General features: G+C 42.1%; 1 long non-coding RNA gene across 1 annotated transcript in view; it reads left to right on the top strand.

The window, feature by feature from the left end:
- The first annotated feature begins 5,130 nt into the window (after positions 1-5,130).
- LOC134153208 (uncharacterized) overlaps positions 5,131-23,620 on the top strand; it is a 41,471-nt gene continuing 22,981 nt past the window's right edge. Inside the window, exons 1-2 of the long non-coding RNA XR_009961127.1 lie at positions 5,131-5,240; positions 5,337-5,475. This is a non-coding gene — a long non-coding RNA (uncharacterized LOC134153208). The remainder of the gene's footprint in view (positions 5,241-5,336; positions 5,476-23,620) is intronic.

Consider the following 23,620-nt stretch of genomic DNA (forward strand, 5'->3'; position numbering starts at 1 on the left):
CATACGTGACCATTTATTTCATGGCCAGCCAATTTTAATGAATTCCCAGAGATGATCACAGTCTTCCACTTTTCTCAAGCCTGCACGTGGGATGCTTTTTAAGCAATGCTAGTATGTAACGTGAATTCCTAACAGTCTCCCTTCCCTTGAAGGGAACCCTCATAGGACCACAGTTTATGTCATTTGTCTGTACATGGAGCCAACCTTTGACAAAGAGGCTTTGGTGTGGGGGGAAGGATAACGCAGAGCTGAAATGCTTCATTTATCCCTGGCTGCTTCTGACCTACTGTCTTCATAAACATGCAGTTGTGTGTGATATCGACATTAACAGGGCCATGGCATCTCGCTGCAGCTGGGTGTGCTGTTTGCACTGCCTCGGTTACCTTTTTTCCCTCATCAGGCATGGACAGCGTGAAGGTAACCAGCCATTGCTCATGCCTTTGCCTTCCCAAATCCAGCAGTCCCAGGGTCGAGCTGTGTACTGTCCAGGAGCTTGCCAGCATCCTGGTCCCAGGCGAGGAGGGTCCACCATGCACAGCACATCTACCCTTCTGCTCTTTCTCCCACCCATAGTACTGAGCACTAGCTCATTAATCCTTTCATTTCCAGTCACTTCAAATTCTTTGGGCGGGTGTCAATGGATGAAGAAAGGCTTAGGGGAGAGGCTTGGGCTTAAACACTGTCTTGCACAGCCTGGTCTGGACTGGTTTTAACAGCTGGATGGAGGCACGTGGACCTCTCTTCCCTCCTCATAAGTTCTTTTCTCTTATTGCTTAGCCTAAACATCGTTCTGTTGTTATATAATCTGTTCTTTGTTATATAATCTGTTCTATATATTGTTATATTAAAACACCGTAATTATAGGCTCCAAGTCAGACTTCAATTCAACAAAGAGCACTGCAGCAATTTAGCATTGTAGATCCACCACACAGCTCCTACATGGAGGATCCACAGTTGTATTTTCCCATACACTGTGACTCTGCAGAGTGCAGTCTGTGTGTCTTGGAGAAACATGGCAAGGGAAAATGGTAATTAAGACCCCGGTGATATAAATAGGCATTTTGATGACTTCACTGCAGTTGTGGAGCTCTATGGATGTGCTTTATCTGGACCTGTTCTGCCAGAAGGCAAGGTGTCTTTTTCTTCCATGAGCCCCACAGTTCCATGAAGATTTGCATACCCAGGATTTTCTTTGCTTCCAAGTTTAATAGTATAAAAGAAATCTGTCAAGGAAATGTCCTGCTCAGAGGTCACTGGGAAGAGAATAGATTTAGAGCAGAGGATGATGTAGTGCACATAAAAGTTATGGAATTGCATAAAAAATTAGGAATGGGTTTTGGATATCCTGATAGCCAGTTAAAATGCCAAGAGCAATACAAAATAAAGCAACAACTGTGAAAAAGAGAGGAAGCATAGTACATTTGCCTTTCTTCCTGATAGACTCAGTATTGGACTCTTCAGTGACAGTCTATTAATTTTCTGTGTGTTTTGGCATCAGAAGCCGCACACACACACACACTCTGCTGAATCTTGAAACTTAGTTTTAATGTTAAAAAGTTAAGGGTTTTCACATCACCAGTTCTTTGTGCACACTGTAAAAATATAGTTATTTTAGAATGCCCTTAAAGCTGAAGCTATTAACATCACCATGTGGATTCCACACAGTGAAGCAGAAATCCAAAAACTCATCATCACACATCTGTCCTAGTCAAATTGTCTTACCAGGGGGAACTTCTGGGAAGCACTATGGATTCAAACAAAAAGGGGCAGACACAATGCCTCTGCTGGGTTTCGTATTATTAATGAGTGACCACCTCCCTTTATGAAGGGCTGTATGTTCTATTTTTCTGACACGCTAAAATCAAAGCTTGAACGACTCCCAGAGAACTCCCTTTTTACACGCCATGGTCTGAATCAGAGGTTTCACCCTGCTCAAGATGCGTTGGTAGCTTCCACAATGCTCCTTTTCTTTCCCTTTGCTTCAGCTCAGGCTTCCTACCGGCTCACAGGCTTTCCCTTTGCTGCACTCTTTGCATTCTTCTCTTGGCTTACTCCTGAGAGGGAATAAGTCTCTGTGTGTGTGCTTTTTTGTTTCTTAATTTGCTCTGCTGATTTATACATGATCTCTCTTTGCTACATCATTTTCTGCTATTCCCTCAAAGACTGCTTGCTGAGCTGATACCACCCCCCGTGGAGCTCAGCCACCTCTCCCCCTCCATTCCCACACAGCCCAAGAAGCAGCAAGCCCGATGTTAAAGCAGGGCTACAGAGAGCCAGATGCTTTCTGGTGCTGCTGGCCCTGCACAGCCACATGAGTTGCTCTTCCCATTTCAGGACATGCTGTATGGGTCGCTCCTGGAGAGGATAGCATTACTTGATCTATCTGCATCCCAGCACAACTCACTATGTATTAACTGGCAGGCTTGCATAACAGTTCTCCTAATGTCATCAGGGTCAGCCTGTACCTGTGCTGAGCAGAGGAGAAAGCAAGCCTGGCTCAAAACAGCAGGGTGCTCTGGAGCAGGGCAGTGAGAGGGGCTGTGTGTTGCCTGGATGTAGTAAATCAGAACTTGCACAGGTGGCCAGAGGAAATGTTCACCTTTTCCAGAGAGCTATCTTTGGTGTAGAAGTTGCGCAGGGGAGGTAATGCAACTAATATTTACACTTCAGAAATACCCAAACACCTCACTCAAGTTCCGACTAATCCTTGTCATGGCTCACTAACAGCCTTAAGTCAGTGATGAATAGGCTGTATAGGATGTAGTCAAATATACATTTCATAGACCTACCTTTGTTTGCTGTTCTGCTTGGTGTTCTGACATCTCTTCCTGGCTCCAGTTATGTACATTTATGAAGGCTGATTCCTTTTAGATACTATCATCAGGCCTTGGTAAGAAATAAGATTACCTTTTAGCCTCACAAAGCAACTTGGGAAGGAACTTCTTTTCATAAAGACCAGTCTGAAAGAAGAGACAAAGATCAGTGGAAACAGAAGGTCTCTTGCATTGTATTCTCAAGTTTTGAAAGAAATTAATTTATTCCAAATCAACATGAGAAGGGAAATTCACAAAATTGGCAGAACTAGAAGCTTCACATTTTTTCATTTAATACCCCCAAATAAGGCAGATTTCTTTTTCACCAGTAGCTAGCTGCAAGGCAGTCGCCTGTCTCTAGCAGGTAGCACAGGATGTCTCTGCTGTCAGGAGTGGGCACTGTTGAGGAGATTCATCTCCTCTTAAAACAGGTGGGACACTTAGCTCGGACGACATATCTGGCTTTTTGATGCCAAAGTTAGACACGCTGCAAACCCTCGCAGAGCATTTTGAAATGAAGCAGGGTCTCAGGAAAGGCAGACAGGTGCTGAGGGTGGCACAGCCAGCGTGAGCAGCCACAGTTGTGCCCTGCACCACCCATCGCCCCACGCTGCACAGACAGAGGCGACGCTGCTGCAGCCCAGTGATCAGTGACCACAGAGACCGGAAAATAACTGTGAAAGTAGAAACACAGTCAAGGGTAAATACAAGCAATTTCCAGTTTGCCCAGTGCTATGTTTACCTATTTTTCAAATAGTTGGAACAGGTGATTTTACCATATGCTTTATTTATGGTAGTCCAATGCCCAAACAGCTAAAAAACTCCATTCAAAAAAGTTGTTTCCGTCTCCTAACTCTCATAAAAATGTTTTGTGCCTATTTTCCATTTTTATTGCCTGTATTTTACAGAACCCTTTTACAGATATAATCAATCAGATTTCATATTGTCTATTTCCATACATAAAATCCTACATACATAAGTCTGGACTATAGTATATGCTTATTTACTAGAAAATCAGCCTTTGAAAAATGCAGTCATAACTTCCAGCTACTGCAAAATCTGTCTCCAGCTCTGCCAGTTAGTAAGTCTGCCTGTTCAGCCCGTAGAGCTGGGCATGTTTCAGGAACTGTCAGACCTGCTCAATAAACTGTGCTGATCTTTTCATCTTTTCGATTTCCTGAGTCATCCCACTTCTGGACCTCAGCTACCATATGGAATCCTGCTCTGTAAAATAATCTAAAACACACTTTCAGCCCATAAATGTGTTTGTATTTATAACTACAAAGGATACTTCCTGGCAGTTCAGTAAGATTTTTTTTAAATATATATATTTTTGAATTAAAATGTCAGTTCATTTGGCATGTTATTGTGATCATACCAGCTTGATTCTCCTGCAACTTCTTATGAATAATGATGAAATTACTGCTTTAAATAGAGTATGCATCCTGATACTCGGTTAGAGACTGCTTTTAATCCCCTTGTTTTCTAGACAGTGCTTTGCTGTAAACATTTTCCTGATGTTTTAAGAGAAATTTTAAAAGCTTATAAAAATATGCTACTATATCACATTGCAAGTATTAAAAAAATTGTAAAATAATGTGTCTCATTCTCAGTGTCATTTTCATACAAGAGGAGCGTTTTTTTTCCTAGACTTCTCCTTTATTTGTATCTTACAGCAACAGTGGAATGCTGTTTTTCATTAGCTAATTGTATCTGCTTGCATATTGGTCCCTTCAGAGTAGGGTGGGAGACCACATCTGGGGTGCTTACATATTCCAGTTACTTTGCAGCTTGTATAGTCTTGATTTTGGACTTCAGTGAATAATCTGAAAATTGCACTCACTCAGTGCTGACTTAAATTATTCATTTTGCAAAAACATTTTTAGGACTTTTTATATTTCAGCTCTAAATTGCTGAATTGATCTACTTTCAGGCTCTATTCTGATGTACACATTACAGGTCATGAAAAGTAGAGAGGAGAACTCAGTGCAGGCTAAGCTAGCTGTGTTGTGCACGTGAAGAAACAAACTTCTAAAACCTTGACCTCTAGTAGTGCACATTAGCCACAGGGTGTTTACATTGCCTCCTAGTCCAAGCTTTGAACACAGCTTGATGAGGCTGAGATGATAGAGCAGCCCCACGGAGAACTGGGTGCTGGGGCACCTTGTCAGGAACATCACACAAGCCTTGGAAATCAGATGATGAGAGAAATGTGTGCCAAGGACTTCCAGCTGTAGCCCATGATAAAAATAGACCCCATGATAAAAAATGCCTGCTCCGCAGTCAGGCAGTATGGAGTATTCCAGGAGCAGGAAGCCACCTAAATAAGGCCTTGAGGCACCCAGCAGTGCTGTCCCGTGTGCACCCTCCCATCCCCCTTGCTGAGGATGGTGGTTAATCTGGAGCTTGGGGGCAGAGATGTGCCATGTAACTGCAGTAGCAACTTCCAGAGCCTTCAAAGAGCGTTTGCTCTCCTATGTGGCTGCAACAAAAAGCTCAGAAACTTGCTTTTGCTTTTCTTAGATGATACCAAGACGATGCCTCTGAAAGCTACGAGCCAGGTTGCTGTGGGGAGCCCCCAGGCAAGTCGGATTCCCATTGCTGTTCATTGGTCAGGAGATTTCCCAGAAGACTGGAGGGACTGTGCTTCTCTTCAGTGAGGGTGAGTCTGTGGGCAGGGATGCTGTGGTTGGGGTGTCCCATTGCCTGGGGATGATAGCACGGCCCTCGAGGGGGCTGAAACAGCTACCGCCTTAGAAGGGTCCTTTCCAATCCTGTGCTTGCTCCAGTTTCTGTTGCTACATGTGCCTGTGAGAAGCAACGGCACATCACAGAGGAGCTGCACTTCTGCAGCACAGATGTGGCAACTTGCCACGCTGGACCCACGAAGAGCAGAGGGACATCAAAAGAGCATATGCCTCACCGGCAGCCCTTGCCAAAAGCCATCTGTCCCATTTGCTCAGAGCCATATGTGCATCCAGCCCCTGGGGCTTTCTGGGAAGGAGCTCAGTTTGAGCTGGGGTGGCTGGGCACAAAGGTACAAGCTGCTCCCTGGGCAAAACACCTAGCTCAGTTGCCCCATCTGCAAAGTGCAGATGGGAGTGCTTTACACCAGATAAATTGTTAGAAAAGCAAGAGAGGATTAAGCGAGATAGAACACAAGGATCCCAGTTGCACCTTGAATTTGGTGCAGAGGGAGAGGGCTGAGAGGGCCAGATATGAAGAGTGGTTTACACGCAAGTGGAGGCTAAACGGACGAGGACTGTTCAGCTTGGAAAAGAAACTAGGGAGGGGTGGTAGGGTAGAGGCCTGCAGAGTTGCAGGGAAGGCAAATAGGGAACAGTTATTCATTGTCGCTTATAGCATAAGTGCTAGGTGACACAAAGGACAAACAAAAACCTCAGACCAAATCTTTCACTCCATGCAGAATTAAACTGTGAAACTCATTTTCAGAGGATAGCTTGCCAAAATGCATAAAAAGGCTAAAAAAAAATTACACAAAAGAGGGATCAAGCAAAGACCATGCAATCTCCAGCTCAGGAGGTCTTTAAGCTACCGGATACTAAGTAGTTATTCTGGAAGAGGCATAACTCATAAGCATCCAGTGCTGTTAGAAAGAGAACACTGGACTAAACAGACCTGTGGACTAATTCAGTAGAGTTGGTATATTGGCATTTTCACAGAACAGTTGCAAAGTGAATTAATAGTTGTTATGAATTATTTTGTATTTCAAAATCAAAATCATGTTCTTTGCAAATGTATATAAAGGAGCTAATTTATTACCATAAAAAATAAGCCACGATCATGTGTTTGAAATCACTGTGAAGTTAACGAGGAAGAATTTTATTCCTCAGTAGATCAGAATGAGGAGAACAGAAAACAAACATAAATGTCCAAAGGCATCTAATTCCCAAGAAGAGAGCAAATCACAGCACATTTTTACACTTGATGAAAAAGTAACATTATTTAAATGCAGTGAAGATAGCAGTCCCACGCATGTGCTGGAGTAGAACATAATCAGTTTTATACCAGATTACTTCTTGCTCTTAAACTGTAGTTTTGAAGCTCCAAAACCTGGGAAGACAGGAAGCAGATACAGAGATGCACTGGTCAGTCAGCAACAGGCAATGCAGTTTCCAAGTGTTTGTCACACTGCAGGAATGCAAAGTATCTTGGACGGTTTTGTGAGGCACAAAGTTCTGAACAGGGCAAAAAGTTCTGCAATTGCATTAAAGCCTCTTGATCCAAGGGTGAAAGACCAGCACATTCAGAACAGACTTCAATTAATTCCTGTGAGCTGAGACTGGCAGTTACTGGGATTTAGTTTATAGCTGGCATTTTCTGGGCTCAGTTTCTGCTTCCATTAGTTTTCTTCTTCTGTGCTTTTTAATAAAGTGGATGCAGCATCGTGGGTCATTAGTTAGCGGCAAACCAATCTGAAACCACACAGGAGGGGGGGACAAGTAGTCAACTGCGTAACGCATTAGATGGCTCCACTTGCTACCTAATGGTCATGCTAAGTAAAGGCACTGAAGAAATTTACCTGCCATGAAACAGCCCAAATCTTTGCAAAAGGGTTCACATCACAAGTCTGAGATGCTTGCATGACTGCAGTCAGGCATGCAGCTGGCTGGCACAGAAATGTTCTTCCCTGAAGAATGCACGCTGTTCAGTTACGGAGAGTTGTGCAAAACCTTTTGCTTCCAAGAAAATAGGGAGAACCTGATTCAGGGCCAACCGCGAGGTGGTACAGAGGCCTCCGGGCAGGCTCCAGGCAGCCGAGGTCTGCAGCGGAGGTGTTCCTCTCTGCCCCGCCGGCGGTAGCATCCCCCTGTGCGGGGCTGCTGACGGGAGTGCGGGGCTGCAGCCTGCTCGGCTCTGCCCCGTCCGCGCAGCCGTGCGAGGGAAGCGTGGCCTCTCGGGCTGAGGCAAGCTGAACACAGGCTTTCCTTTTTACCCTATGTCTGCTCGGCATGGCTGGTCCCCGAGGAGGCTCAGCCTCATGCTTGACATATCCCAGCTCAGCTGCTGGGGTGATCTCTCCCCAGGGAGCTGTGGCAGGCCTCATGCAGACGAAAGTGCCAGGATTTCAAAGAAGGGAGGTGGGTACTGTGCCCGGTGGCTCAGCTCCTGGGGGTCCGACCATGCTGCCAGCCAGACTTGCCTGAAATTGCAGCAACTGGACAGAAGTGGCTTTGAATGTAGCTGTCCACTTCCTCATCCCCATTGAACAATCTCAATAATCCACAATCTGAGGAGCAAACTATGTTTTTTTTTTCAATTGTGCCTATCCTTGACCTTGCTTTGAAGCACTTTCATATGTCACCCATATTGACTTTTCTGTATCTGAGGCAGGGCTGAAGCATATGGTGAATCTGTTCTGAAGCTACTCAGAAACTATTTTCCCATGGAAAAAATTCAGCAACAGCAATTTTTCATTGTCAAATTTTGGAGCAGAATATTTGCCACTTGAATGCTTTATCTGAGGACCAACCCCTTTTTGTCTTTAGGACATCCATTTAATAAGAAATTAATCAGATGCCTGTGCAAAGTGAATACTTCCTATGAACAACTCTTTCCATGAAATGAAGCTTTGTACTGAAAATGTTTAGCCATAAAATTTGTTGACCAAGGGTCCTAGAATTAGTATTTCTGAATGAATTTCAGGGATTGCTTACATTTCCAAACAGTATGACTAGCACGTGACTAAAAGGAGCAGCAACCCCCTCTCATGAACTAATCTCAAATAGTACTACAAAGTCCAAACCGAGCCACAGCTGTAATAATGCCTGGGAGTGGCATCTGTTTCTCAACCTTACACCTATCTCCTATACAGCAAAGACAGATGCTTTCTGTGAAAAGAGTGTTAAATACCCAGCTCTACTTCATTAATTAAGGAAAAACATCTATACCTCAGAAGAGGGGGAACAATCCTCAAACCCCATATCCTCCCTATCCGTTACAAATAAAGTAAACTCTTTGTTTGGAATAATACAGCCCTGTAATTCGCCACTGTGACTGTAATTACATTTGCAAAGGAGATTGGAGGGAGAAATAGAAGGGGAAGTCTTCTACGCTCTTTCACAAAATATACCATCTATACAGCTCGCCAGAATAGGTTACCACTCATTTTAGACTTGTAAAGACTCACAGTCTGAGCACTTTTTATCATCTTCGAACAGTCCTTGAGCTTGGCTTTCCCACAGTGGGAAAGTGTTAGGCTTTGGGGATTTAGCTCCCCACCTTCCCTTACACATTGGGGCTTAGATGCCTTTACTGAGTAATTTTAAGCTCTTGTTGCTTGGAGACAAAAAAGACATAGCAGATATTTCTCTCACTGCACCCACTCATTGTGCCCAAATGATCATTTGAATGTACAGATCTTTGATCCCCTCTGCCCCATTTATTTATCTACAAGCAGTGAAATATTTTAAAGTGTTTATATACAATACCATTACTGTTGTACTAAGACAGATAAAAGCATTTTCAGCTGTAATTTGAAAAATATGCAACGTATGCACTTGAGACAACATATCCTTCAGAGACATAGCATATTTGATCTTCTAAAGATGGTTCCAGACACACAGAGCCAAAGGAGAGACCTGAGCAGTCTCAGAATGACAGCAGAAATCTGAAAGCTATGAGTACTACTGACTGCTTATCCTTCCTTGACAGCAGAACAACCTGTTTCTACTTTCTGGAGGAAGTTCCCTTCTCTGCCAGTATAAGATCAATTCATTTGAAATAAGTTAAAGAACAGAAAATCGTGAACTTCACAGGATGCTGCCAAAGGCACATAGACTTTGCCATAGAGGATACAAGGAAATATTGGAATACTAGTCTCTCTTCTATAGGTTAGGGTTTTGGCTTCCATTAGTAGTTAGGAGCATTCTCTTTTACAGAGAAGTACAACTCAGTCTTGAGATGTAAAGAGTTTTGTCTTTTATTCTCAGCCTCTGCTCTGACTGCAGTGAACGATCAGAGAGGCAGAAAACAGCAGCAACTGCAACAGAATAAACTAATTAGGATTGGCAAAAAGTTATTGTGGGTATATCTGTGCATGCCTGCACATGCAAATACAGAGGTTTCTGTGTTTGGGCAGCACCTAACCAGATGCAATAGTTCAGCCAGGACAAACACATTTGTTAATCTCATTTTTTTGTACTTTCATCAGGAATCTGTGCTCTATTATACCATGATCACAAATGCCAGCCACCAATAAAAGGGGACTTGTTACTTGCTGCTCCATAGCCTATTATTTGCCATGATTTATATAGGCACAGTTGCCAGAGAACCAAAATGAGGCCTTTTCACTTTGAAAATGTGTTCAATGTTGGATTTATGTGTGCTTCCTCCCCCGACAATGTTGCTCTTTTAAAAGTTCCACCTCTCCTATTGCTTTCATTTTTGCAGGTTCCCTTGCCTTAATGCGAAAGATTTTTCTTCTCTGTCCCACTATCTACCTGTACTGGTCATCTTCTTTTGTACATAAAGATGGTAGAAGTATGCTGATATGACTATGTTGTTATTTTCAGGGAAAAATGCTGGTAAGGGACACTTGTACCAAACTCTTGTGTTCTTTGTACCACCACAGGGTTCTTTTCAGCAGCTGCCTACTTCTCCATCATTGGTGATTTGCAAGGGAGAAAGATTTTTTTTTTTTTTTTTTTTTTTTTTTTTTTTGCTCTTTTTGCTCAAACACAGAGCTTGAGCAGTCTTGGTAAGTCCCACACCTCCAAAATGCCACTATAGCTAGAAGGGGTTACCTGGGTGCATATACTACCAGAGGTGAGATAGCAGAGGGCCTGGGGGCAACATTTCCTTATCTGAAACTTTTATTTTTGTATTGTTTTCTTTCTGTATTGTTTTGGTTGAATTTTCTGGAGTCTAGCTCAAAGTCATAGAAGGTGCAGAGTCTGAATAGCAAGAATGTCAGTGCAGAAAAAATTCATAAATGCTCAAAGAAACCAGAAATGTGGGAAGAGAGAATAGTGGTGTGTAAGAAAGGGAAGAATAGGTGATTCAAGTGCTGAAACTTTCTTTGCTGGGTTGTGAATGGGTCTGCTGCATTTTAGCTTTGGTGTGGGCATTCCAGTCAAAGCTTTTCTTAAACACAGAAGAAATGAAGGAAATACCAGCAGAATCATTTTTTCCCCTGCACTCTGTTCCTTTCTCATATGCACTGAACTACTTTTCAGTTGCTATCCTCCCCACTGAATGGAAAGATTCAAGTATGTGAGTCTCGGGGCCAGTGTCTCAGCAAGGCACCGAACTAGGCTGATGAACCTCTGTGGAGTGTCCCTGAGCCAACCGCACACTGGCTTTGGCTCTCTGGAGCCTGCAGCCATAAACAAATTCTTGCAGAGAACCTTTGTTACATTGCCTTTGATTTATGTTTCCAGTTAGAGTAGATTTTTTTAGCTCATTTCCCAGCTCTGCTTTATTGCTGTTTACATGCCATCTCCACTTCCCAGTTGCATTTAATAAGCAGGTTACTTTTTAAGGATGTCTTTTTCTTTTGTGCAGTCTGGCTCAGATTCAGGGCTGAGGGACAAACTGTGCACTTACAGGGCTCCTCACACCTTTGCTTTTAGTGTGTGAAGAGAACTTAGCCCCACTCATCTGGCTGGATTTAAGGAGACTTCTCTTTTAACAATTCTAAAAAAAACCCTCCTTCTGCTGCACATTTCTATTCTTTCTCTGAAAGTCTTATGCACTCGCTTCACCCCTGAGTTCCCATAAAATACCTCACAGTATATTTCACAATAACTAAGAATAATCAGTATCATGATTGTGACTTTTGATAATTAACCGAATTCTTCACATACACCACTATTAGCCTGAGCAGCAATTTAACTATCATCTGACTTGCTGAGTCAAAGAACTGGTCTTTCAGGAATCCTCTTATGCCAAAGCAGCAGCCAGGCCTCACCCTTCTCATGGTCAAGCCAAGTGTTTCTGGAGAAAATTTCCAGGCTATCCTCAACATATGTATGTAAGTCACAGGGAACAGACCTATGCCATGGACATTTCCTGGTATAGATGCTTCATAACTTTTCTGCTACATATTTTGTATACTTTTTGTGGAACACTATTCAGTAAATTGCCTATGACACTAGAAATAGAAAGAAGGTGGTCATCACTAGAGGTAAATACAGTGTTAAAGCTTTACTTGGAAGTGTTTAGGTTGCAGTCAGCACAAGATTCCTGTCTTCAGCTATTCTGTAAAAGATTGCTACAAAGCAGAAGCTCATAAACCCTTCTCCAGATTCAATGGAAATAGCATAGGAAGTAAAAGCCTTAGCTGCAGCAAATGAGATTTAGGTTGAGAGCAGTATCTTCTTTTCTCTAGCTGTAAGGAGAGTGAAGCAATGCAGGAGGTAGCTCGGAAGGTCACAAGGTCCCATCTGTAAGAGCTTTTCAAGAACAGGTTAGACAAGTATCTGTCAGACATGACATGAGTTTAATTGCTTCTGCCAGTTGGGGTGAGGGGCGAAACCGGACTAAATGACCCCTCGAGATCCCATTCCAGTGTGTGAGTGCGCATGTGTGTGTGCGCATGTGCACGCACATGTGCCATTCTACCATTTGAAGAACTACTCCACCCAGGAGTGAAAAGGGATTTAGTTATTAAAAGCCTCTCAGTGCAGGCAAAAAACTCTGCCAGTTTTGGCAAAGACCAATTCTGATTTTAACAGATTGTTTGAAGCACTGCATAAGCAGTAGAAATGTGACTTGTAGTTATAGGTAGAAACAGGATACTCTAAAATAATAATAATTCTGAGTTCTTTCAGCTTTGAGAAACACAAATAAAAAGATTTGTCTATTTGTCTTCTTTTATCCTTATTTAAACAGAAAAATATAAAGGGCCATTAACAGTGTATAAGAATTGCTACGCAATTAGTACTATCACTACTTCTTTCAAGCCATGTCATCCACACTTCTCCATCCACCATCCTTGCATATTCTTCTTTTCTCTTTCCCAATTTGTGCTGCTGTACTGCTTCTCGGGGAGGGAAGCTCTGGGCAGGGAGAGCCCTTTCTACTCTATTCAGACTCTCCCTAGCTGTCCTACTTCATGCCTTTTGTGCAGGTTGGTGAGTTGAAGGCTGTGTTTCTATGCAAAGGGACAGGTCTCAGTTTAAAGAGGGATAAAGGTTCGGTACCTTTGTTATAATCAAGCCTACATCTAGATCGCTGTGAAATGTATTCTACTGGTTGATATGGTAACAGCTAACAACATTTAGACGATGTATTTCTTTTTTATTCTCACTTAAAATGGTTAAGACTTTGAAAGGAGATCAGGGAGAAGGAATGGTGGGTGATAGAGGGAAGAAATATGGAGAAGTGAAGTGCTGGGATATGCCAACTTCTCTGAGGATTGCAGTGTATCTTTTTTATTTGTCCATCACTTACCAGTCTAGAGGAATCCCCAATTACCTGCTTCATGACCTGCACTGCAGGGAAGCTCCAGCTCCTCCCCAAGTTGAGCCCAAATCCACACCAGGACCAGGCACTAGTCAAAGGGAACTTCCATTTCTTCCTGCAAAACTCCACAACTGGAAATCTCACAGATGTGCTTTACTCGCTCTGGCTACTCATTGGCAGTTTCTGGCTACAACTCACTCTATCTTTCAGGTTTGAACATGGCTGACTGAGGTGCAGAATATGAGACAAGACACATAACGAAAAATCATAGGGCACTTGCCTGTCATCTGGATTGGCTAATCTTACTTCAGGCTGTGAACAGGATCAGTTCACCCTTGTTCATTAGCAACTAGTTCCGCTGAGAAAGAAGCTATATGCGAAATAACCTGATCCATCTGGAAGTACTCGAGTTAAAAAAAAAAAAAAAAAAAAAAAAAAGCAAGCAGTGTTTCCCTTCTCTGAGTCAGCATCTTTCTAACACAGGCAGACAGTGTCTTGATACATATAGTACTTTTTGTAATTCTTGTAATTCCTCCTGGTATTCCAAGAGGAAATGAGTTTATTTCCTGATATCTAAATTCTCTCATTGTATCAGACTGAGGATTAAGTTATTTTGGGGCAGGGACTTACACACAATATACACTCCTTCAGAAATTTCCCAGTTGGCATGAAGTGGCTTAAGACAGCATTTATGTGCTGTATTTTTTCCCAATTCACAAGGGATAATTTGTAGTTTTAATCGAATCCTGATGCTTTCCCAATACAACATCATCTTAGTCCTGAGCACTGATGCCAGTAGAGTCCAAAAAAGGCCTTTTAGCCATTTAATTTTTGAAATAAAAAAAATCATACAGAGCTGCTGTGGAGTATTTAGATGTGATTTTTCTCTTTGTTGGTGCTTATTTGTTCATCTTTGAACTAAAAGTTGTATTCTGAGAGCATAAGGGGAACTGGGTTGAATATCTGGGAAACAAAAACCAGTATGCAGAAAAGTATCATTCTAAAAAGAAATAAACATGAAGTCAAGCATGAGGCAGACATAGTAAGTATTCACATGGCTATGCTGTGCCACCTTAGTCTTTCATCTGTGCCTGTACAGAGTTTGCAGTACCCCTTGTCTGAAGCCTGTTTTCAGGGAAGGGACAAGTACCAAAGCCACATGCCACTTCTCTCCACCAGGTCACGAGGTCTAAGCTCCAACTGTGACATGAATATGGGGCATCTCTAAGCAAAGCATACACATATGTTGACTCTACAGGCTTGCAATGAAAAGCCAGAAAGCTGCAGCCAAGCAGACAGAAAACTTTGCATTGTAGAGACTCTAAATACATTTCAGACACTATGCGAGGTGTCCATGTTCTTTGATCTGAAAGGTTTTACATTATGCTCTGAGCATCTGGGTCAATCAGTGGCCTGAAATGTCTTTTTTGAAACACAGTTTCTTCAGACTGCTGCTGGTACTGATATTCCAAGAGAACTGGATAGCAGAGAAACAAAGGTATGAGCAAAGGTGGCACTGAGAAGCATCATATGTTGGCCCTGGCATCAATAAGATTCAAGTGTCAATGAAATAAAGGAAGAACAGTGGGTTAAAAGAAGAAGGTAAAATAAAAAAATGCCTAAGGTGGGAGAGAGCAAAAGGAAAAAGTGACCTTAGGTTCGTCATAAATCTGTCGGATACAATAGCAATTATTCTAGCAGAATTTTTCTAATAAACACATATTATAGGCTTTAAATACAATTGGACCCAAAAATAAGAACATTATTTCAAAGCACTTAAAGTACAGCCATACCTATATCATATGAAAGCAGGTATGTTTCCATCATCTTCTTGCAAAAGGCAGCTTTATGTAGGACCAGTCCTGAAATAAATGGCGTTTCTTTCCCCTCCTCCCACAAGGTCTAGTAAAAATTAGCTATCTGAATGCAAACTCAGCTTCCAAAGCTCCATCAGTATTCATGGCTGGGAATGAAAAAGTGAATTACAGCTGACTGCATTCAGTATGCCAGCTGGTGAATAAAGAAAAACAGCTGCTGGTGGCCACCAACTGTGAAGCTCATGTGGACAATGTTATGTTCAGAACATAAAATGAACAAGTTGCATGCTGGCATGGAGTCTGTTGCGACAAAAGTGCCCAATGCCTTGTAAAACTTTACAAATGGAGTCCAACTGCACAGATTCACTGTCTTTTAGAAGCAGTGCAGACAGAAATATTGCATCCATTGGTACACAACTGCTGCAACTAGCATGGGCCTTGTTTGCACCGTGTACTAGAGCTGAATGTGAACTACACAGCTCCATTGCAGGGTTTAAATCGGACTCCTGCCAATCCAACAAAAATTATAAGTTGAACTGGAGAGTTTTAAAACCTCCATTTAATATCTGTGCTTTATCCTGAGCAAGAGAAGCACTAATTCATGCTGACACTTTTATAGAGCTTTCTTATTTCAGAGCACTTTACACAAAGGCTGGAATCCATAGTTTGGAGTGGTAACATGAATCCGTATTTAGAAGAGGTAGTATCTCCAGCAGGAGAAATGTGGACTAGGAATCAAGAGACTTGGAAGCCTATTTCCAAATTAGTCTCTGGCCAGCCTTACCACCTGGGCAATTTCAGTTTCCCAATTACCAGAAATTGGGTTGGCTCCTACCTCAGTTTGTATGTGTTCATTACAAGGGGATCCAAAGTCCAGAGCCAGCTGTCTTTGTACTGACCAAGACATCCAGCAAGTTTAGATCTTCCATGTTCTGTGAGGGAAGTGTGACAGTCCACGCGACAACACCTTTCCAACGTGCTGAATTACCTGATGGCAGCTTACAATAATATGAGGTCACTTGAAACTTTGTCTGGTCACGGGTGACTGCAACAGAAGCATCGCTTGCAGCAGGGCCCTTTTAGCACGGAGATATGCCTTCTCCAGATACAAAACTATGTCACAGCTTCTTTTGCCTCTGTTATCTGCGATCCTGAACCCAAGCACTGCCCTCAAGGTACATAAGCCTCGAGCACTTTAGTGGGAGTGGGAGGGAAACCCTGAGAGTCCAGTACACTGTGCAAAAGGCTTGAAGCCTTTTCAAAGACAACAATTTATTGCAAGGCTAAATCACTTCTATAAGGTCAGTACCTCACTTTCCTCCTCATTTACTAATGGTGAATATTTCTTTTATCTCTCATCCTGGCTGTAAACCCCCTTGGTAAAATTTTCGCTATAAGCCATTGCAGGCTGAACATTTTGGAGCAGTTAGTTGTTTTGCCCCTCTGCCATTTCCAGCATCCTCAGAAGGTCTCTGAGCAGCCATCCGCTAAGCTACTTCAGATATTTTCCATTTCAATGCAGTAGTCACTAGCAGGATTCAAATATGGATGCTGTGTGCAAAGGCTGAACTGTTTCAGTGTACTGAGAGGTGCCAAAAGCTCCAGTGGATACCTCCTCCTCAGACAGTCATTGCACTTGAAGAGTTCCTTCCACCTGGAAGGTTTTCCATCATTACAAAAGTATTCTCCATTTTAAGTACCATATCCTAGCAAAGCCCTCTCTGATGCCTATGTGGCCCTCATGACTGCCACATCTGAAAATGTCATGGTCTTTCAGGTATTTGTCCTGGAGGTGCCCCCAGGTGAGGATGAGAGGCCTGTTTTACAAATTTGAGAACAGAGATACTGAAAGGCTAAGGGTGGGCTTGAGCTTGCCTCACTTTACCTACCCCAAAAGTCAAGCATCTAATTGGAGCTAGTCATCTAGGCGCTCTCTATAGTCAATGAAGAGGTATCTCCAGAGCGTGATTCATTCCTCCTTTCTTGGACAACTATCCTAAAATGGAATGAATTGTACTCTGGAGATGCCTGTCAGTCTGCCTGAATGATAGAGGAGGCCTAAATAACTAGCTTTGCTTAGATACCTATCTTCAAGATGGCTTCGGTTAAGTGACGTGCTCCTGCTCTGAGTGACTAGCCCAAGGTCAAATGGAAATTCTGGGGCAGAGTCAGGAATTAGATCTCTCTCTCCTACCTCCTAGGCAATTGCCCTATTAAAAGATCCTTTTTCTTCATAGAAACATTCTTTAGAGAAGGAAAATGTTAAAAACTTCTTCACTGTGTCTCTGACATCACATTCCTGACACCAGCCTTGTCCCATCCAAATTCTTTTGAAATCCGAAAGCTACCATTAAAACACAGATGTAGAGTTTTTCCACTGTCTTTTTTGTTCTTTCTTTAAAACAGAGCAATAGCAACAACAACAAAACCCACAAGCAGGAAAATGCAGGAAGAAAAGGCTCAAGGCTAAGGCATGGTTTCTATCTAATTTGAATTCAAATAAGTTTTTCATTATTTTTAAATTTAATTATAGCCTTCAAATGTATAAAATTGCATGTGAAAATAGTACACAGAGCTTAAATACACCCTAGAACACAAGACAGAATCACAGACACTGGTAATTTGCAGAGATGCTGTTGCCTTGATTAACATAGCATCACGATACTTTACTTTGTGAGCTTAGCCCTCATTCCTCGCTTACTAAGCAGAAGGAGAAATATCTTTTATGTATCTTACATGAATATACAAATCTGGTCCTATCTGCAGTTCTGTGAGCAGATTTGACTTTTGAAGGGGGTTGCTGGGACTCTTTTTCAGTTACAAAGCAGCTTAGAGAATGTAACTGGAACCAGTAATTTTCCAGAAGTACTGTTTAACTAACCAAAGTCATTCTTACATCACATATATAATTTCCTAGAAAATGCTGTTGGCGATTTTTGGAACTCTCTATATCTCAGCATTAAAATACAGTGCAAGCATTTCAGAGGCCTTTCTATAAACTTCCTTTTTGGTTCTGTTGAACGCTCTTGGCTCATTCCCATTACAGTCTCTACATTTTTTTTCATAGGAATGAGGACATGATCCAAATGTGCTATTTCTCCTCCATTTTTCAGTGCTTTCACAAAAGTCTATTGTATTATTTCCCAGTGAACACAAGCAAGAGAAGGGTAATAGTGAATTTTGGCAGGATTTTTCTTTCCAACTTCTGCATGGAATTTCATAGGACAAAGAAAAGGTAGTTCTTTCACCCACAAGCTTTCAAAAGTCTTTTGGGAGTAGTGAGGATGTCAGAAGTTCTTCAGAAAGTTTATAAATGTATTATCTTTGAAGTATTAGGCAACTTACTTCAATGGGTCAGTAATTGCTCTCACAATAATATACCAGTAATAATGAGTAGTTACGGAGCTGAATGGGGAAGTTCGCATCTTTCTAAAGACCTGCTTTTTAGTTTGTTTGTTTGTTTGCAAAATAAGACAGGCCTATAAGGCTCTGAAATTAATTCAGCATTTAACTTGCAGCCAAAAAGCCTAGAAATATGCTCTCTTCTCCTCTTCTCTTCTTTCCCCTTGCCTTCCTTTCCCTTCCATTGCCTTCCCTTCCCTTCTTTCCCTTCATTAAATAGTGGCATTATAAATTCTTGTAATCTGTATTGCCAGAGACTAAGAAAAAAATTGCAGGAGAGGGAGGTGCTCTACTTCCCTCTCAATGTTGGATTATTTTAACCAGTGCACATATTTTAATTATTGTATGAGCATGCTTGTACAAACACTCTCTTTCCCTCTCTCTCTCTCTCTCGAGAGAGAGAGAGTTTTCAAACATTGTTCCTGCTTGCTCCTTAGAATCAAATGCCAGAATTTCTTGCACAGTCCCTGCATATATTTTTACAGCTCCAGTCTTAGAGCTTAAAAAAGATTCAGTGCTTGAAAGAAGACCGAGGCTGTCTTTTCTTCAGTGACTGAAGTACACTATATATTTTACTTCTAATTGTAAAAGAAAAGCAAATGTATTAGCAGTGAGTCCACAACAGCCTACTGGAAAATGGAGGAAGTACAATGTGCTGTTGCCCTGAGAAGGAGAAATGACCTGTCTGCAAAACTACCGAGGTGACCCCGGAGGTTGGGCGGTGTTAGTCCCTCTTGCAGGCCTGGGAACTTGCACAGCCGCCTCAGCGGGAGGCGCCCGGCCGCCGCGCTCTCCTCGCCCCGCTTGCAGCCTGCGGGGCCCTGCCCAGCCTCGGTGCTGGGAACAGCGGCGGCGGAGTGCACGTACGTCTCCCCTGTACTAGTGCAAAGTACTGCCAGCGAACTGGTAGCCTGACCAAGGATTTGTTTCTAGATCTCACGCTGCCTGTTGCAACATTTTCCATTTTGCGTGTTCAGGATTTCGGTTTACTCTTTGGAAAAACAACTCCAACCTACAGCCTCTGTGCTCCATCCTCCATTAGTAAAGTTCATGACAACTTGGCTTCATTCCCACTTGGAAAATGTCCTCTGCACTAACAAGACACTGGCCAAATGACTCCCTGGGTAGCCTGAAACCTGCCAGACCAAAATGAGATCTGTAAAACTGAGCTGACAGCACGAGGTCTATATAGACTTTTCCAGGCCATTTGCCAGGCCCTAGTGGCCTAGTTTTAAAAAGACAAATTGAAATGATAACTAGCTAGCTGAGCTCTCCTCAAACACTTTTAGAGCGACAAAATGCTGCCCTTGCCAGGCTTAACCTCTAGTAATGAAAGCAACGCCAGTGACTTTAAAAATATATAGCACAATAAGTTACAATGAATGTCAATAGAAAAGAATCTGAAAGACCCTTCAGCGACTTTTTTTTCCTTTGTGAGGCTGGTGACCTTCAGCTCCACTGGAAGGGGAGGTGGCAGGTTCTGGCACTTCCATGCAGGTTTTGTGCAGGATGTCAAAAAGGAGCAAAGCAAACTCCTGGCACTCTGCAGCAGTGCAAGCATACCCCTGGAAGACAACGCAAGAAACCCCCCACCTGAGCCTGCCGCCCACCGGAGTCCTTCAGCCTGGGGCTCCCAGAGCTTGCTTCTCCACTCTGGCTCACCTTCTGCTGCAGGCTGCTCCCATCACAGCGCTCATCATCGTCCCCTGTCTTTGTTTCTCCTGTCCCAAGTTTGCCCAGACGCTAGTTTTCAAAGCCAGGACTGAAAAGGGTGTATATTATCCACCGTGTTTTGTATGCATGGAAATCCGTGCAGGACCTAAGTCTACAACAAATTTTAGGCATGCATCCTAAATACCATTTGGAGGTGATCAGGTATCTAGGTCTAGAGGATTAACATGACCTTTCAGTAGTAAGGAAGTGAAAGTCGTTCATTGACTTGGATCAATACTCTTTTTGTTTTGAATGAACATATGAACAGGAATTACCAGAGTCAGAAATTATTTTTTTTAAGTGGTGGCACTATTTAGTTATTGATGTGCTATACTTCTGATAAATGTGTTGTGGAAGAAAGGGGAAATACAAGTACTTTGTGTGCTCGAGTATTAGTGAATATCAAACAGAAAAGTACATGAGATCTGATGTTTGCAAAAGCAAACTCTGCTTATGAGATACACAAATGATTACTTAGCCCAGCTCTCTGAAGACTTAACATATTTATTTATAGCTGACTGATTTGGGACAAAAATATTGGAACATGTTCACATATTCTGGTTTCTCCTGCCTCAGCTTATAGTTGTTTTATCTTTTTTTTTTCCTGCCAGTAACCAAAGGAAAGAGAATCTTTTTTAACCACAGTACTTGTCTGCTTTCCAAGACATAAAAAAATAAATAAACATTTACTAAGCACAGGCAGTACAACCCACAAATGAAGGGGAGGATCTTTTCTACCCAGCAGTCTTTCATCTTGGAAAACTAAACAATAATATTGACTCTCTTTTACACAAAACTCCGGTACATTATAGAATTCTTTCACTAAAAAGGGGGAAAGGCAACAGGAAAGCAAACAGTAATGGCATCTAAAGGGAGAGAACAAGACTTTGATTCTTTAGTATTCAGTGCAACTGCCCCGCTTGGAACAGAATGACTTAGGAGTAGAGAGATAAAATAATATATAATCCCTGGACAGCTTCCTTACCTTAACTGCAGTTCCCCCAAATCATAGTTTTGTATTCCTGAACTGTTGCTTCGTTCCCTGGTGGATAAAACACATGTATGCTGTTAGTGGTTTTTCTGCAATTAGAAAATGGTTATAGATGTTGATTTTGATGCCAGTCTGTGATATCTGGGCACATGTTGCTGCATATCTTGAAAAATCCGTAGTATGGAAGTAATCATGTTTTTTTTAACATCGTAGTCTCTATATTCCCTAGTTTGGTGGACAAATCCGCATAAATCTTTTTCTGTGTGTCTGGGTTTGCACTTTTGGGTAGTTTATCCTTCCCTGACTTTTTGACAAAGCTTTTCTGAGTATCAGAAGATGAGGCTGTTTTTCAAGAGTACACTTTGTGCTATGTATAAAACAACATTAGTGACAGGGTGTGCTTTTTTCAGTTGGAACTGACACTTGATACATTATCCAAATGGGAACCTCAGCCAGATCATAATTGGATATGTATTTTCAACATCCTCAGCCCTTCAGCCAATTGGCTGGGACTCCAGGAGACTTATTAGTAGAAATGCAGCTTTATCTTTTTTGCTAATCTGACTAAAGTGAAACCATTGAAGAAGGAGCCAAAATGAGGGAGAGAGAGAAAGACAGAAATACCAGACCTTAGGCAGCAAGCTATAGTTCAAGAAAATTATTGCTCATTAGGTTTTGCAGGCAATGGCAACATGCAGATGAGGTAATACAGAAAAGCTTTAAGATGAAGAATATTTTCAAGCTATCTGTCACAATCAGAGATTTAACAGCCTAGAGGAAGATTCCATTTGTGAATATTGGCCCAAATCTAGAGACTTCTTTTCTGTTTTCATTTGCTGCTAAAGCAGGTGGAAAAAAGATTGCCAGTGAATGTATTTGCAAAATCACACCAAGTCTTTTTCAAGCGCATTATTTTGTCAATGTTTGTCATTGTGCAGCTGGAAGAAAAATTTATACATAATTTCACACTAAGAAGAAATTGATGAATTTAGTTTTAATCTACAGATTTTGTTAAGTATGTTCAAAATGAAGTAGGTTAAATATCCTTCCCCTTAGACTGTTCATCTTAATGAAGAGTTTTTAGCACATTTTAGTGCATAAGAATGCCTATGACATAAGGATGGCAGGAGCTGGGAAAAAGGCTGTTGTGAAAGGGATGGAACTGGTAAAGTTTTGTGGGAAGATTTGTAAGGTATGCAAATCACAAGTCCAACAGTTCTAAAAGCAACCTCTCCAATAGAGATCTGAGCAAAGACTCCCACTGAAGTGAGACTGCACATGGTCTTGTCACAGTCATGAAGACCCACGCAGAGCTCATCATCGCAAAAGAATGGCTTGCAAACCTGCAAGCTCAGCAAACTGTGTTTTAGCATACCTACTTCCAACTGGTAGCAGATGAAGCCTTTGCCACTTACAAGCTGATAGATTCTGCACTGGGGCTTGGCACACGCGTTGAAGTAATGAATTAGGGTAGTGAGTGGCAGAAGTAGGAGTTGGTAAAGAACTTGAAAGTGGCAACCAGCCATCATTCACTGCTGCACAATAGTATGAATAGTGAAATGAAGGATCACTACTTAAAAATAGTATTTTCCATGAACATTTTAACTAGCATAATATGGAAACACTTAAAAAGGTTTATCCAAATTTTTTTTAAAGGAAAGCAAAAATTATCAAACCTAGATTAGATAGTGGTCTGAAGGTTTAGTATTTCATACCTGACAATGATCAGTACCAGATGCTATTTAGAAGCATTAAGAGTTGACCTCACTCTCAGGTTTTCTTCTTAAGTGGTTGGAGTTAATATAAAAGTCAGAGAGATGTATCTGAGTTCTTAGTTAATTTTAAAGCCAGCAATCCCTCCATTTTTTGGCCCACAGTACAAGGGAGGTAATTTAAACTAGTTTGGCTTAACCCTCAAAGAAAGAGGGTCAAGCAAGTTGAATTTCATGTCCCATCTACCACAGGCAAAGTTCAGTCTCACGGACAGATATCTTGGGTGAGATAAGCTGTGGTCGTTTGTCACTCTGCAGTATTTTGCCCAAGTCTGAACCCCACACAGAGTAACTGGAAAGGTCTGTCTGAGGCTCCCATAGCCTTGCATGCAGTGGGGGCACCTGGTTTCCCAGGAGCTAGAGCTCTGGAAGGAGACACGAGAGGTCCCAGTGAAACCCCTCAGGGAAAATCCATCTGACAGTAGCTGTTTGGCCTCTGAGATGTTCCACACCTACCTTTTTGGTGTGGAAGGGTGAGGTTGAAGGAGTACTCTTAAACCAGTACAACTTCATAACAAATTCATAATATCAGCAAAGCCCCCTTGCTCTTCCCAAGTTTATTTGGTACTATGTTGCTTTCTTCTCTTCCCCTTTCCAGCTGCTCCCATGATTCCCAGTGAAGCCAGTGGTTAACCTCTTGCCATGTTTAGAGTTTATCTTTCTGTCCCACTGCTGGCTTCATTC

Source organism: Rhea pennata, chromosome Z, assembly GCF_028389875.1.
Source record: "Rhea pennata isolate bPtePen1 chromosome Z, bPtePen1.pri, whole genome shotgun sequence".
Taxonomy (NCBI): Eukaryota; Metazoa; Chordata; class Aves; order Rheiformes; family Rheidae; genus Rhea; species Rhea pennata.